We start from the raw sequence: 14,012 nt of genomic DNA on the forward strand, positions 1-14,012 counted from the left end.
GGAGTGGGGTATCAGATGTCCCGCTGCGTGAGGCTTCCTCTAGTTCAACTGCGTGTTGAGCTTTCTTTTCATACTTTCCCTACCATGGAAGATACTCTCAAAAAGTGGATACAAAATATTTGGTGTGAGCAGTTCAGCATAACCCCTCATACTATCGTCTGCAGTCGCCACTTTCAAGAGGAAGATATGAGTGAGCCTAAGCTCCAGGCTAAACGGTCCCGAATTAATAAATTGGACAGTTTACTGTACAACCATGATAATAAGAAATCAATTCTGTACAACATGAAAAACAGGACAAAAATCATTTCACTGATTCTAGGATTTTGAAAATGGGGCGGGGGCCATAAGGAGGCCATGATTATTACAGAGAGGTCTGCTAGGGGGGTCTGGGGGCATGCTTTTAAAATTGGTTTTAAAAACTCAGTTTGTAAGTCAAGATTGAAGCAAATTACAAGGATAAGCTGGGCTATTCATAACAATCCAGCATTAATGTACCACCATATTTGCTACCATTTGCTAGTGACAAATGTATTTTAAAATGAACACAATAGACAACGGTGATGCCTTCTTGCCATGAACACAAGACAATACAGACAACTTTTCCACCCGCCTCACCCCCAAAAGTGCTTCAATATGGACACATTCCTTGAGCATGTGTTCAGTGCAAGAGGGAATGGTATTAGTGAACAAAATAGGGTCCCCTTAATATGCAAAAATAAAGAAAATGCCTGACTGGAGAGAATGGGTAAACAACTCCCCCCAACATCACTAGAATGCATCTTTAACACTGTATGTTAAGAAGTACCTTTTACAACAAAGTGTTATGACGTCAAACAAGTATTTACATGCAAAACAAAATCTATGTATTAATGTCTGAACAATAAGTTATGAGTGTAACATTCAATCCCTGGACCCTTATGTAACATTATATACTGTGCAAATATATACAAATAGGTCAAATAAAAAACAGCACTTATTTGTTCAATACATGGCAAAAAGGTGCTAAAATGATTTACCAAGAAAAGAACACAAAAACTTGTGAGCTAAAACATATTTTTTTAACAATCAATAACAAACAATAAATAACATTAACGATTAGTATTATTTTTACTAAAAAGAAAATCATATTTGTTTTAGTTAATATGATTAATGTATATAAAAAGTATTTACTTTGAAAAACCACACTATTAAATGAAAATACATTTTAACACTATAACAAGGTAATATAGTACAAATATAACTGAAGAAACAGTAACAGCTGAACACTCAAAGATAGAGGAGGAGCAACCTCCTCTGCCTCTGTGGACCAGCCTCCTCTGATGTATGGTAACCCTAAACTAGCTATCACCATTCATCAAATTGTCAGTGTCATAGCAGAAATAAAATCCAGCACAGCAAGAGTATTTCAATGGTCAACTTACTGCGCACTGTCTGGTCCTGAGACTGACCTACAGTGCGCATTGGAGAGCAGAGCGCAGCAGCAGGTGTGTTTGATCCAGAACTGCTCTCTCGCACCTCTATGCACCAGCCTCCTCTGGTATGTAGGTAGGTAGCAGTGGCCACACTGAACACAGGGCCCGATCTGTAATCAATGTATACCAGTGATGGCACCAGTGACTTTTCTAGTCTTAAACCCCCCCCACCAAGAATTGGGTCTGAGTTCATGGTCATTGATTCTTGAAGCCACTGGCATTGCTTCCCTCTCCAAGTCTGTGTAATAAGGAATTGGCAGGAGCCCACGAGTTGAAACTATCAGAGGACAGAATGCAAATGAAGTGTTCTGAGAAAAGCAAAGCGGCGAAAGGACATTTTCCCGTGTGCATGTAGATGGCCGACTTTGACACGGCTTGATGAAGTCTTGTGGATCCTACCACTGCTTAAGTGCACTACTACGCTTGCCTTCAGGGAGTTTCATGTCAAACATTCAAAAAACAGGACTTGAACTAGACGGATGAACACCTACGATCGGTCTTGGCCGATGTGGGGATCGAACCCAAGACCTTGGCGTTATTAGCACCATGCTCTAACCAACTGAGCTAACCGGCCATCAAAAGGAGTCTCTCTGCCAGGCATTTCCTCATGTTTATGTAATTTGGCTGCAAAATGCATTACACACAAGTGTGAAAAGAACACTTTTGCAATTCCTAGAATTGGTGATGCTATAAATCAATCTGTCAGGAGTGGGATTTGAACCCACGCCTCCATCAGGAGACCAGAAAACCCTTCTACACTCTTCAAGGGAACAACACCTTAAGTCTGGCAAATTAGACCACTCGGCCATTCTGAGTGGATGTATACGTCCACCGCGAGATTATATACTGATCAAGAAAACTGCGGGAACACTTAAATCACTCATCGGATCTCCGTGATCAAAATCTAGGAAACCTCAAGATCTTCACCGTACATTGCATAATTCGTAACTCTCCCACCTCCATGCTTTTGAGACTGTACTGGGAGACACAGCAAACTTTCTTCAGACGGCACGTATGGATGTGCCATACTGGAGGAGCTGGACTACCTGTGCAACCTGAATGGGCTGCAGGGAGCACCTCATAATTCCAGTAGTGACAAGGACACTAGCAAAAGGCAAAACAAGAGAAGAATCAGTCAGGAAGGATAAGGAGAGAGCAATCGTCTGTGGCCACCACCTGCAAAACCATTCCCTTTTTGCGGTTGTCTTGCTGTTGCCTATCTCCGGTGCACCTGCTGTCACTTTCATTTGCACCAAAACAAGAGACAGTGATTCACAACCGCTTAGGCTTCCTAACTGTACAGATTAATATGCCTGAACTGTAACTGACTTGGTATTATGCTGTGATGATTACTTGTTCCCTTATTTTTTTGAGAGGTGTATTATAGAAGATAGCCTTGAGAATGCGGCCACAGAATTGCGGGAATCCGTGACTTTCAACACTTATGCAACCGAGTCGAGGTGACCAACAGCTCAATGTCTGGTTGGCACCATGGCTTAGATGTGCCATTCATGAAACTTGCGTTGATTCTTGAAGCCACTGGCATTGCTTCCCTCTCCAAGTCTGTGTAATAAGGAATTGGCAGGAGCCCACGAGTTGAAACTATCAGAGGACAGAATGCAAATGAAGTGTTCTGAGAAAAGCAAAGCGGCGAAAGGACATTTTCCCGTGTGCATGTAGATGGCCGACTTTGACACGGCTTGATGAAGTCTTGTGGATCCTACCACTGCTTAAGTGCACTACTACGCTTGCCTTCAGGGAGTTTCATGTCAAACATTCAAAAAACAGGACTCGAACTAGACGGATGAGCACCTACGATCAGTCTTGGCCGATGTGGGGATCGAACCCAAGACCTTGGCGTTATTAGCACCACGCTCTAACCAACTGAGCTAACCGGCCATCAAAAGGAGTCTCTCTGCCAGGCATTTCCTCATGTTTATGTAATTTGGCTGCAAAATGCATTACACACAAGTGTGAAAAGAACACTTTTGCAATTCCTAGCATTGGTGATGCTATAAATCTATCTGTCAGGAGTGGGATTTGAACCCACGCCTCCATCAGGAGACCAGAAAACCCTTCTACACTCTTCAAGGGAACAACACCTTAAGTCTGGCAAATTAGACCACTCGGCCATTCTGAGTGGATGTATACGTCCACCGCGAGATTATATACTGATCAAGAAAACTGCGGGAACACTTAAATCACTCATCGGATCTCCGTGATCAAAATCTAGGAAACCTCAAGATCTTCACCGTACATTGCATAATTCGTAACTCTCCCACCTCCATGCTTTTGAGACTGTACTGGGAGACACAGCAAACTTTCTTCAGACGGCACGTATGGATGTGCCATACTGGAGGAGCTGGACTACCTGTGCAACCTGAATGGGCTGCAGGGAGCACCTCATAATTCCAGTAGTGACAAGGACACTAGCAAAAGGCAAAACTAGAGAAGAATCAGTCAGGAAGGATAAGGAGAGAGCAATCGTCTGTGGCCTCCACCTGCAAAACCATTCCCTTTTTGGGGTTGTCTTGCTGTTGCCTATCTCCGGTGCACCTGCTGTCACTTTCATTTGCACCAAAACAAGAGACAGTGATTCACAACCGCTTAGGCTTCCTAACTGTACAGATTAATATGCCTGAACTGTAACTGACTTGGTATTATGCTGTGATGATTACTTGTTCCCTTATTTTTTTGAGAGGTGTATTATAGAAGATAGCCTTGAGAATGCGGCCACAGAATTGCGGGAATCCGTGACTTTCAACACTTATGCAACCGAGTCGAGGTGACCAACAGCTCAATGTCTGGTTGGCACCATGGCTTAGATGTGCCATTCATGAAACTTGCGTTGATTCTTGAAGCCACTGGCATTGCTTCCCTCTCCAAGTCTGTGTAATAAGGAATTGGCAGGAGCCCACGAGTTGAAACTATCAGAGGACAGAATGCAAATGAAGTGTTCTGAGAAAAGCAAAGCGGCGAAAGGACATTTTCCCGTGTGCATGTAGATGGCCGACTTTGACACGGCTTGATGAAGTCTTGTGGATCCTACCACTGCTTAAGTGCACTACTACGCTTGCCTTCAGGGAGTTTCATGTCAAACATTCAAAAAACAGGACTCGAACTAGACGGATGAGCACCTACGATCAGTCTTGGCCGATGTGGGGATCGAACCCAAGACCTTGGCGTTATTAGCACCACGCTCTAACCAACTGAGCTAACCGGCCATCAAAAGGAGTCTCTCTGACAGGCATTTCCTCATGTTTATGTAATTTGGCTGCAAAATGCATTACACACAAGTGTGAAAAGAACACTTTTGCAATTCCTAGCATTGGTGATGCTATAAATCTATCTGTCAGGAGTGGGATTTGAACCCACGCCTCCATCAGGAGACCAGAAAACCCTTCTACACTCTTCAAGGGAACAACACCTTAAGTCTGGCAAATTAGACCACTCGGCCATTCTGAGAGGATGTATACGTCCACCGCGAGATTATATACTGATCAAGAAAACTGCGGGAACACTTAAATCACACATCGGATCTCCGTGATCAAAATCTAGGAAACCTCAAGATCTTCACCGTACATTGCATAATTCGTAACTCTCCCACCTCCATGCTTTTGAGACTGTATTGGGAGACACAGCAAACTTTCTTCAGACGGCACGTATGGATGTGCCATACTGGAGGAGCTGGACTACCTGTGCAACCTGAATGGGCTGCAGGGAGCACCTCATAATTCCAGTAGTGACAAGGACACTAGCAAAAGGCAAAACTAGAGAAGAATCAGTCAGGAAGGATAAGGAGAGAGCAATCGTCTGTGGCTTCCACCTGCAAAACCATTCCCTTTTTGGGGTTGTCTTGCTGTTGCCTATCTCCGGTGCACCTGCTGTCACTTTCATTTGCACCAAAACAAGAGACAGTGATTCACAACCGCTTAGGCTTCCTAACTGTACAGATTAATATGCCTGAACTGTAACTGACTTGGTATTATGCTGTGATGATTACTTGTTCCCTTATTTTTTTGAGAGGTGTATTATAGAAGATAGCCTTGAGAATGCGGCCACAGAATTGCGGGAATCCGTGACTTTCAACACTTATGCAACCGAGTCGAGGTGACCAACAGCTCAATGTCTGGTTGGCACCATGGCTTAGATGTGCCATTCATGAAACTTGCGTTGATTCTTGAAGCCACTGGCATTGCTTCCCTCTCCAAGTCTGTGTAATAAGGAATTGGCAGGAGCCCACGAGTTGAAACTATCAGAGGACAGAATGCAAATGAAGTGTTCTGAGAAAAGCAAAGCGGCGAAAGGACATTTTCCCGTGTGCATGTAGATGGCCGACTTTGACACGGCTTGATGAAGTCTTGTGGATCCTACCACTGCTTAAGTGCACTACTACGCTTGCCTTCAGGGAGTTTCATGTCAAACATTCAAAAAACAGGACTCGAACTAGACGGATGAGCACCTACGATCGGTCTTGGCCGATGTGGGGATCGAACCCAAGACCTTGGCGTTATTAGCACCACGCTCTAACCAACTGAGCTAACCGGCCATCAAAAGGAGTCTCTCTGCCAGGCATTTCCTCATGTTTATGTAATTTGGCTGCAAAATGCATTACACACAAGTGTGAAAAGAACACTTTTGCAATTCCTAGAATTGGTGATGCTATAAATCTATCTGTCAGGAGTGGGATTTGAACCCACGCCTCCATCAGGAGACCAGAAAACCCTTCTACACTCTTCAAGGGAACAACACCTTAAGTCTGGCAAATTAGACCACTCGGCCATTCTGAGAGGATGTATACGTCCACCGCGAGATTATATACTGATCAAGAAAACTGCGGGAACACTTAAATCACACATCGGATCTCCGTGATCAAAATCTAGGAAACCTCAAGATCTTCACCGTACATTGCATAATTCGTAACTCTCCCACCTCCATGCTTTTGAGACTGTATTGGGAGACACAGCAAACTTTCTTCAGACGGCACGTATGGATGTGCCATACTGGAGGAGCTGGACTACCTGTGCAACCTGAATGGGCTGCAGGGAGCACCTCATAATTCCAGTAGTGACAAGGACACTAGCAAAAGGCAAAACTAGAGAAGAATCAGTCAGGAAGGATAAGGAGAGAGCAATCGTCTGTGGCTTCCACCTGCAAAACCATTCCCTTTTTGGGGTTGTCTTGCTGTTGCCTATCTCCGGTGCACCTGCTGTCACTTTCATTTGCACCAAAACAAGAGACAGTGATTCACAACCGCTTAGGCTTCCTAACTGTACAGATTAATATGCCTGAACTGTAACTGACTTGGTATTATGCTGTGATGATTACTTGTTCCCTTATTTTTTTGAGAGGTGTATTATAGAAGATAGCCTTGAGAATGCGGCCACAGAATTGCGGGAATCCGTGACTTTCAACACTTATGCAACCGAGTCGAGGTGACCAACAGCTCAATGTCTGGTTGGCACCATGGCTTAGATGTGCCATTCATGAAACTTGCGTTGATTCTTGAAGCCACTGGCATTGCTTCCCTCTCCAAGTCTGTGTAATAAGGAATTGGCAGGAGCCCACGAGTTGAAACTATCAGAGGACAGAATGCAAATGAAGTGTTCTGAGAAAAGCAAAGCGGCGAAAGGACATTTTCCCGTGTGCATGTAGATGGCCGACTTTGACACGGCTTGATGAAGTCTTGTGGATCCTACCACTGCTTAAGTGCACTACTACGCTTGCCTTCAGGGAGTTTCATGTCAAACATTCAAAAAACAGGACTCGAACTAGACGGATGAGCACCTACGATCGGTCTTGGCCGATGTGGGGATCGAACCCAAGACCTTGGCGTTATTAGCACCACGCTCTAAGCAACTGAGCTAACCGGCCATCAAAAGGAGTCTCTCTGCCAGGCATTTCCTCATGTTTATGTAATTTGGCTGCAAAATGCATTACACACAAGTGTGAAAAGAACACTTTTGCAATTCCTAGCATTGGTGATGCTATAAATCAATCTGTCAGGAGTGGGATTTGAACCCACGCCTCCATCAGGAGACCAGAAAACCCTTCTACACTCTTCAAGGGAACAACACCTTAAGTCTGGCAAATTAGACCACTCGGCCATTCTGAGAGGATGTATACGTCCACCGGGAGATTATATACTGATCAAGAAAACTGCGGGAACACTTAAATCACACATCGGATCTCCGTGATCAAAATCTAGGAAACCTCAAGATCTTCACCGTACATTGCATAATTCGTAACTCTCCCACCTCCATGCTTTTGAGACTGTACTGGGAGACACAGCAAACTTTCTTCAGACGGCACGTATGGATGTGCCATACTGGAGGAGCTGGACTACCTGTGCAACCTGAATGGGCTGCAGGGAGCACCTCATAATTCCAGTAGTGACAAGGACACTAGCAAAAGGCAAAACTAGAGAAGAATCAGTCAGGAAGGATAAGGAGAGAGCAATCGTCTGTGGCCACCACCTGCAAAACCATTCCCTTTTTGGGGTTGTCTTGCTGTTGCCTATCTCCGGTGCACCTGCTGTCACTTTCATTTGCACCAAAACAAGAGACAGTGATTCACAACCGCTTAGGCTTCCTAACTGTACAGATTAATATGCCTGAACTGTAACTGACTTGGTATTATGCTGTGATGATTACTTGTTCCCTTATTTTTTTGAGAGGTGTATTATAGAAGATAGCCTTGAGAATGCGGCCACAGAATTGCGGGAATCCGTGACTTTCAACACTTATGCAACCGAGTCGAGGTGACCAACAGCTTAGTGTCAGAAAATAAAAGAACACTTTTGCAATTCCTAGCATTGGTCATGCTATAAATCAGTCTGTCAGAAGTGGTATTTGAACCTACGCCTCCATCAGGAGACCAGAAAACTCTTCTACACTCTTCGAGAAAACAACTGCATTTCCGTCCTTGCACTCTCTCATTAATCCAATCTTGCCCAGTCAGCGAGAGAAGCCATGTACATGCTTTGCCTTCCTCTCCCTCTCCCTTCACTGCCAGTTCAGCGATGACATCTCAGAACTCTCTCACAGCTGACTTCTATGACATCACAGAGTGCATCAATTCCGTGGCTTCTCATCTGTCGCCACACTGTCAGGGTTGACTTTCTCACTCACTATGCCAAGCTTTCTCGGAAACACTGGAATACGTGGATGAGTTTGTACCACTTTTGGAGGTTTTGCCCACCTGGGGCGAGGCTGTGATCCAGCTGAAAAGCAATTCGGGCATGTGGGCAGCGAAAGATGTATCTGTGATGAAGAGAAACCCAGGTCGATGATGTTTCCAATCAGCCCCATCGGTCCAGCCACAGACACACACACAGACAGCCACAAGCACAGACTGCCACAGACACACAGACAGCCACAGATAGACAGACAAACACACAGACAGTGTGCCTGACAAAAACTTTCCCTCACAGTCAAGTCAACATGAGTCGTATTATCTAAAAGAAGAACCCATCATTTCCTTTCATCTCTATATCAGAGAGAGCGATTAAAAAAACACATCTGTAAATGCTACTTGTACAAGCACGCTGAGATGCCCCATCATCAGTAGGCATGCTCTGTGGCGCAATGGATAGCGCGTTGGACTTTTAGTGAAAAGGGCAGTGGTCATTCAATGGTTGTGGGATCGAGTACCACCGGAGTCAGTGCTCACTTCATGACCCGGAGGCTTTTCTTGCCATCTTCAAGCGCACTGCCCGGTGTTGCGACTGGCCGGAGTCGGAGTGGGCGGTACGCCTGGCTCCCCTGCCACCCGAGTGCTTCGTCCCGAGGATGCCCTAGACTACAAAAGTCTGAGGGACAGTGTCCTGGACCGGGTCGGTCTGACGTCGGACGGCCAGCGCCGAAAGCTCAGAAGCCTCCGGTTCGAACCTGGCTCCCGGTGCCTGCCACCGCTGGCTCAAGCCACGGAAGTTGCCGACCTGGTGGCCTTGGAGCAGTTCATCTGCCATCTCCCACGTCCAACCTGAAGGCTGGCACCAGGCTGGCAGAGAACCATCATTGCCCAGGACGATGCCACCTTCTGATGCCCGACGGCGGGCACCCTCCCTTCCATTCCCAAGACCCCCTCTGACCCGACTGTCCTGGATACCAGCATGTTGCCAAACACCACACCTAAACATGTTTCTCCCCGACCCACTTCCCCTTCTCGCCTTGCCTGTCCCAAAAACAAATCTGCCTCCTTAGCTCCTTCTTTTTCTCTCTCCCCCGGCAGTGTGTGGTCCCCTGGAAAAACCACGGTGACGTTGCGGGCAGCCTGGACATCGCCCGGCCGGGTGCTCGCTAGTGAAAACTATCTATCTAATATTAAGGATCATAGGCTCTCATCTGATTTGGCTGGGGCAGGTCACCTGTGTCGTGACAAGACCTTAAGCCGGATAATGGACCGATTCTTCTGGCCAGGCATCAAAAAGGAGGTAGAAAGATGGTGTGCTGCCTGTCCGGAGTGCCAGAAGACCAATGCCAGTGCAGTACCGTGGGCTCCGCTGGTACCGCTGCCTCTCATGGAGATACCATTTGAGCGCATTGGGATGGATTTGATCGGTCCGTTGGAGAAAAGCTCCGCGGGGTATCAATTTGTGCTGGTCATAGTAGACTATGCCACTCGGTACCTGGAGGCAATTCGTCTACGGACAATGTCAGCGACTAGGATCGCCGAGGAGCTGTTTAAGGTCTTCACTCGGGTGGGGATCCCAAAGGAAATCCTGACAGATCAGGGCTCTCCATTCATGTCACGCGTGATGCGAGACCTCTGTAGGCTGCTGGGGATAAAGTCCATCAGGACCTCAATCTATCATCCCCAGACAGACGCCCTAGTGGAGCTCTTTAATAAAACCCTAAAGAACATGATCTGTAAGTTTGTGAGCACAGACGCTTGGGACTGGGACAAGTTATTGCCACCCCTGCTGTTCGCTGTACGCGAGGTGCCCCAGACGTCCACTGGCTTCTCTCCCTTCGAGCTGCTGTACGGGAGGCGGCTGAGGGGCATCCTCGACTTAATAAAGGAGGACTGGGAGGCGACCGCCCCCTCCCAGACCTCTATGGTACAGCACATCCTGGACATGAGAGATCGGCTATCGGCACTGGGGAAACTTGCACAGTTGCATCTCTTACAGGCCCAGGAGCGACAACAGCGCATGTACAACAGGAGAGCCCGGTTACGATCGTTCACCCAAGGACAAGGTACTGGTGTTATTCCCAAATTCAACATCTAAACTGCTGGCTAAGTGGCAGGGACCCTTTTTGGTCACACGCCGCTTAGGGGATGCTGATTATGAGGTGTGTCGCCCAGATCGTCGGAGGTAAAAGCAGATCTATCATCTGAACATGCTGAAGAAGTGGCGAGAGCAGGAAGCATTGGGTGCTTTTAGTTCCCCCCACAATAAAGAGTCTGAAGCCGCTGTTTCTGAGGTTCGCACTGAACTCAATTTAACAAACGCCCATTTAACAAACGCCCAGAAACAGCACGTTTGCTCTTTATTGTGCCGCTTCCAGCATGTCTTTTCTCACCGACCCGTGCTCACACCTCTCATTGAACACCACATCCACACAGCACTGGACCACTGCGTGCGTGTCAAACCCTATCGCACCCCCTATTACAAAAAGTAGGCTGTCAATGAAGAGGTGCAGAAGATGTTGGAGCTGGGAGTCATTGAAAAGTCACAATCGGAATGGTGTAGCCCTATAGTCTTGGTGCCAAAGCCTGACGGCAGCACTAGATTCTGCGTTGATTATAGGGAGCTCAATGCAGTGTCTAGGTTTGATGCCTATCCGATGCTCCGTGTGGATGAGTTGCTGGATCGGCTGGGCGCTGCTCACGGAAAACCCGGGCAAGTGAACAGTTGGGAGGAGGGAGACCAAGTATCTGGGGTACCTCTTAGGAGGGGGGCAGGTACGGCCAGTCGTTGACAAGGTGACCGCTATTGCCTCCTGTCCGCCTCCTAAGTCCAAAAAGGAAGTTCGGCAGTTTTTGGGGTTTTCCGGGTATTATCGCCAGTTTCTGCCGGACTTTGCCACCCTGGCTTACCCCCTGACCGAACTGATGCGAAAAGGTGCTCCAGATACTTTCCAGTGGACGGAGCAGTGCCAGGTGGCTTTCCAGGCGATTAAGGACCGCCTCTGCCAACACCCTTTTTTTAAATGCCTTGACTTCTCTCTCCCTTTCATTCTACAGACCGACGCCTGAGAAGTTGGAGTGGGCACGGTCCTGTCCCAGAGTGTTGGGGGTCAGGAACACCCCGTCCTCTATCTAAGCAAACAATTATCGCCCAGGAGCGTAAATATAGCACCATTGAAAAGGAGTGTCTCGCTATAAAGTGGGCTGTGCCCTGTTTATTTAATCCCTCTCCCTCCCCGACGGAAGCAGCTAACCGACAAGAAGGTGGACTGAGTCTATTACCCCTGTCTGCCCGGAGCACCCCGATTGTGGACACTTTTTGCTTTTGCTTTTGATTTTGTTTTTGTTTTGTATCTCCGCCCTTTTTTGACATACCTGAACAAAATAAAGCCCGGACACAACCGAAACCGGAGACTCTCCCTCTCTCTCTCCCCGTTATTTGTGTCCGGCTTTCACAGTAGGCTATTCAAGAAGGGGGGCTCAAAGATGGCCAGATATAAATTTATCTATTTTATTTTATTTTATTTATTGTGCTTTGTTGGCACAGTGTTTAATGTTCAGTCTTAAATACATATTTTTTAATTGTAGTTTTGTAATTGATTTTGTCTTTGAAAAGCAAGACAAAATAATAAAAAGCACATTTTAGATTATTTAATTTATGCAATGGTGAAAAAATTGTCAAGTTAACTGAAATGTAAAAAACAACAAACAAAAAAAACTATCAAAACAATCTGATGCATTTAAAAGAACAATAACGGTCAATGCATTTGACAAATAAAAAAAACATCAAAACATTCAAAAACAGTGAAACCAGTGCTATTTAGAAATAATTAATACAATCATTTCCATAATTTCTTTACGTACTGTTGGAAATATATCATCTGGCCCAGGTGATTTGTTTGTTTTTAATTCTGCTAGTCCCTTTACTACCTCCTCCTCATTTATCCTGATCTCTCTTAGGGTTTGACTGGACTGGTTGTTAACCTGTGGCATGTTATCTGTTTTTTCTTTAGTAAAAACCTCAATATTGTCAGCTCAGCATACCTTAGTATAACTTAATATAAGCAACAGAGACGCTGCTGTGAAGGAGCGCAATAGTCTCTATAGCCACTCTGTCACAGCCACCTCAATAAATACATCAATTCATTAATCACTGTATTGACTTCAACCATTTAAACACATGTAATGTTTTGCTTTATGCTAGGGGTGGCTAACCCTGGTCCTGGATTTGAGCCCCCACCTCCCCAGGGATCTGTATTGGCAAACTGCTGAGCTGATGATATTGACTGCAAAGGGGAATCTCTCTGGAATGGTCCATTATACAGGGGAGCTAAAGACCTCCAGGAAAGCACTAACCTGTGGCCCTGGGGCCCTGGGGCCCTGGGGTTTGTCTGCCTAACGCTCGTCCTCTGTTCTTTGGGTCTGCACTGGTTCTGGTCCTATCTGACCAACCTGTTCTGAATAGGGCAGTGGTTCTCGACCTGCGGCCCGTCACACATGGAAGTGCGGCCCACGATATGACACCCACATTTAACACTACAAGCGCAGAGCCGGTCAATTTGACCGTTTTGGTTATTCAAATTTGAATTATACTGTGTTCCAAAATACACTGCGCATATACCCATTCGTGACTATTCCTAACTATATGTATTAAACATGCCTACAGCGTTTTAGCTGCATAAACATGAAAATAAATAAGTTATAAACACATTTACCTAGAATAGCCAAAATCGGGTTATTTTGACTGGTCATTTAAATACATAATAACTCAAATATAACACATAATCCTGCCTTCCCTTTACAATAGAGTCAGTCTGGCACTCAAGTGGCGATCTCTACCTGTCTACAATCTTTCATGTGCTTGAAAAACACATGCATTTGTACAGCATTACAGGTGTTTTCTTACAACTGTAGTAAGATTGAGTGGATACAGTGATTACCCGCAAATCAACATGGATTTGAAACGGAGATTGAAGAGAGCTCGTTTTGGAAATTGGACAAGTAAAATCATGTTCTGTGAAATTGCAGTGTCTCACCACACAATAAGATGAGTTACAACAACCTCAACTTGAACAGAATTGTAAAACTTTAAATAACGTGCTCAGGTAACCACAAAACATATGTTCTATGAACGTTTTGTGTAATGCGCATGTGCCAAAACCATCACGTCATGATGACATACTACTTTACCGGAGTTGAAAATTTTTTTGTATTAATTAGCATGGGATAAAGTTGCTGATCATGCAAGAAAAGATGAAGTAGCCCGCGTTTGAATGATTATAGATGGACTTTGTGGATTGCAAATAATGAAATTAATAGTCATTCTTCCTCAACTTTCATTACTTACAGTGGGGGAAAAAAGTATTTGATCCCCTGCTGATTTTGTACGTTTGCCCACTGACAAAT

At 45.6% G+C, this 14,012-nt stretch overlaps 5 non-coding genes across 5 annotated transcripts; all 5 read right to left on the reverse strand.

Moving 5' to 3' along the window:
* Positions 1–1,972: 1,972 nt before the first annotated feature.
* trnai-aau (transfer RNA isoleucine (anticodon AAU)) lies at positions 1,973–2,046 on the reverse strand. Its single transcript has one exon. It is a non-coding gene; the product is annotated as a tRNA-Ile (tRNA).
* Positions 2,047–3,297: 1,251 nt separating this feature from the next.
* Positions 3,298–3,371, reverse strand: trnai-aau (transfer RNA isoleucine (anticodon AAU)). The gene has a single exon. It is a non-coding gene; the product is annotated as a tRNA-Ile (tRNA).
* Positions 3,372–4,622: 1,251 nt separating this feature from the next.
* trnai-aau (transfer RNA isoleucine (anticodon AAU)) lies at positions 4,623–4,696 on the reverse strand. The gene has a single exon. It is a non-coding gene; the product is annotated as a tRNA-Ile (tRNA).
* Positions 4,697–5,947: 1,251 nt separating this feature from the next.
* Positions 5,948–6,021, reverse strand: trnai-aau (transfer RNA isoleucine (anticodon AAU)). Its single transcript has one exon. It is a non-coding gene; the product is annotated as a tRNA-Ile (tRNA).
* A 1,251-nt stretch (positions 6,022–7,272) lies between these two features.
* trnai-aau (transfer RNA isoleucine (anticodon AAU)) lies at positions 7,273–7,346 on the reverse strand. The gene has a single exon. It is a non-coding gene; the product is annotated as a tRNA-Ile (tRNA).
* Between the last annotated feature and the right edge of the window lie 6,666 nt (positions 7,347–14,012).

The sequence above is a fragment of the Amia ocellicauda genome, chromosome 12, assembly GCF_036373705.1.
Source record: "Amia ocellicauda isolate fAmiCal2 chromosome 12, fAmiCal2.hap1, whole genome shotgun sequence".
NCBI lineage: Eukaryota > Metazoa > Chordata > Actinopteri > Amiiformes > Amiidae > Amia > Amia ocellicauda.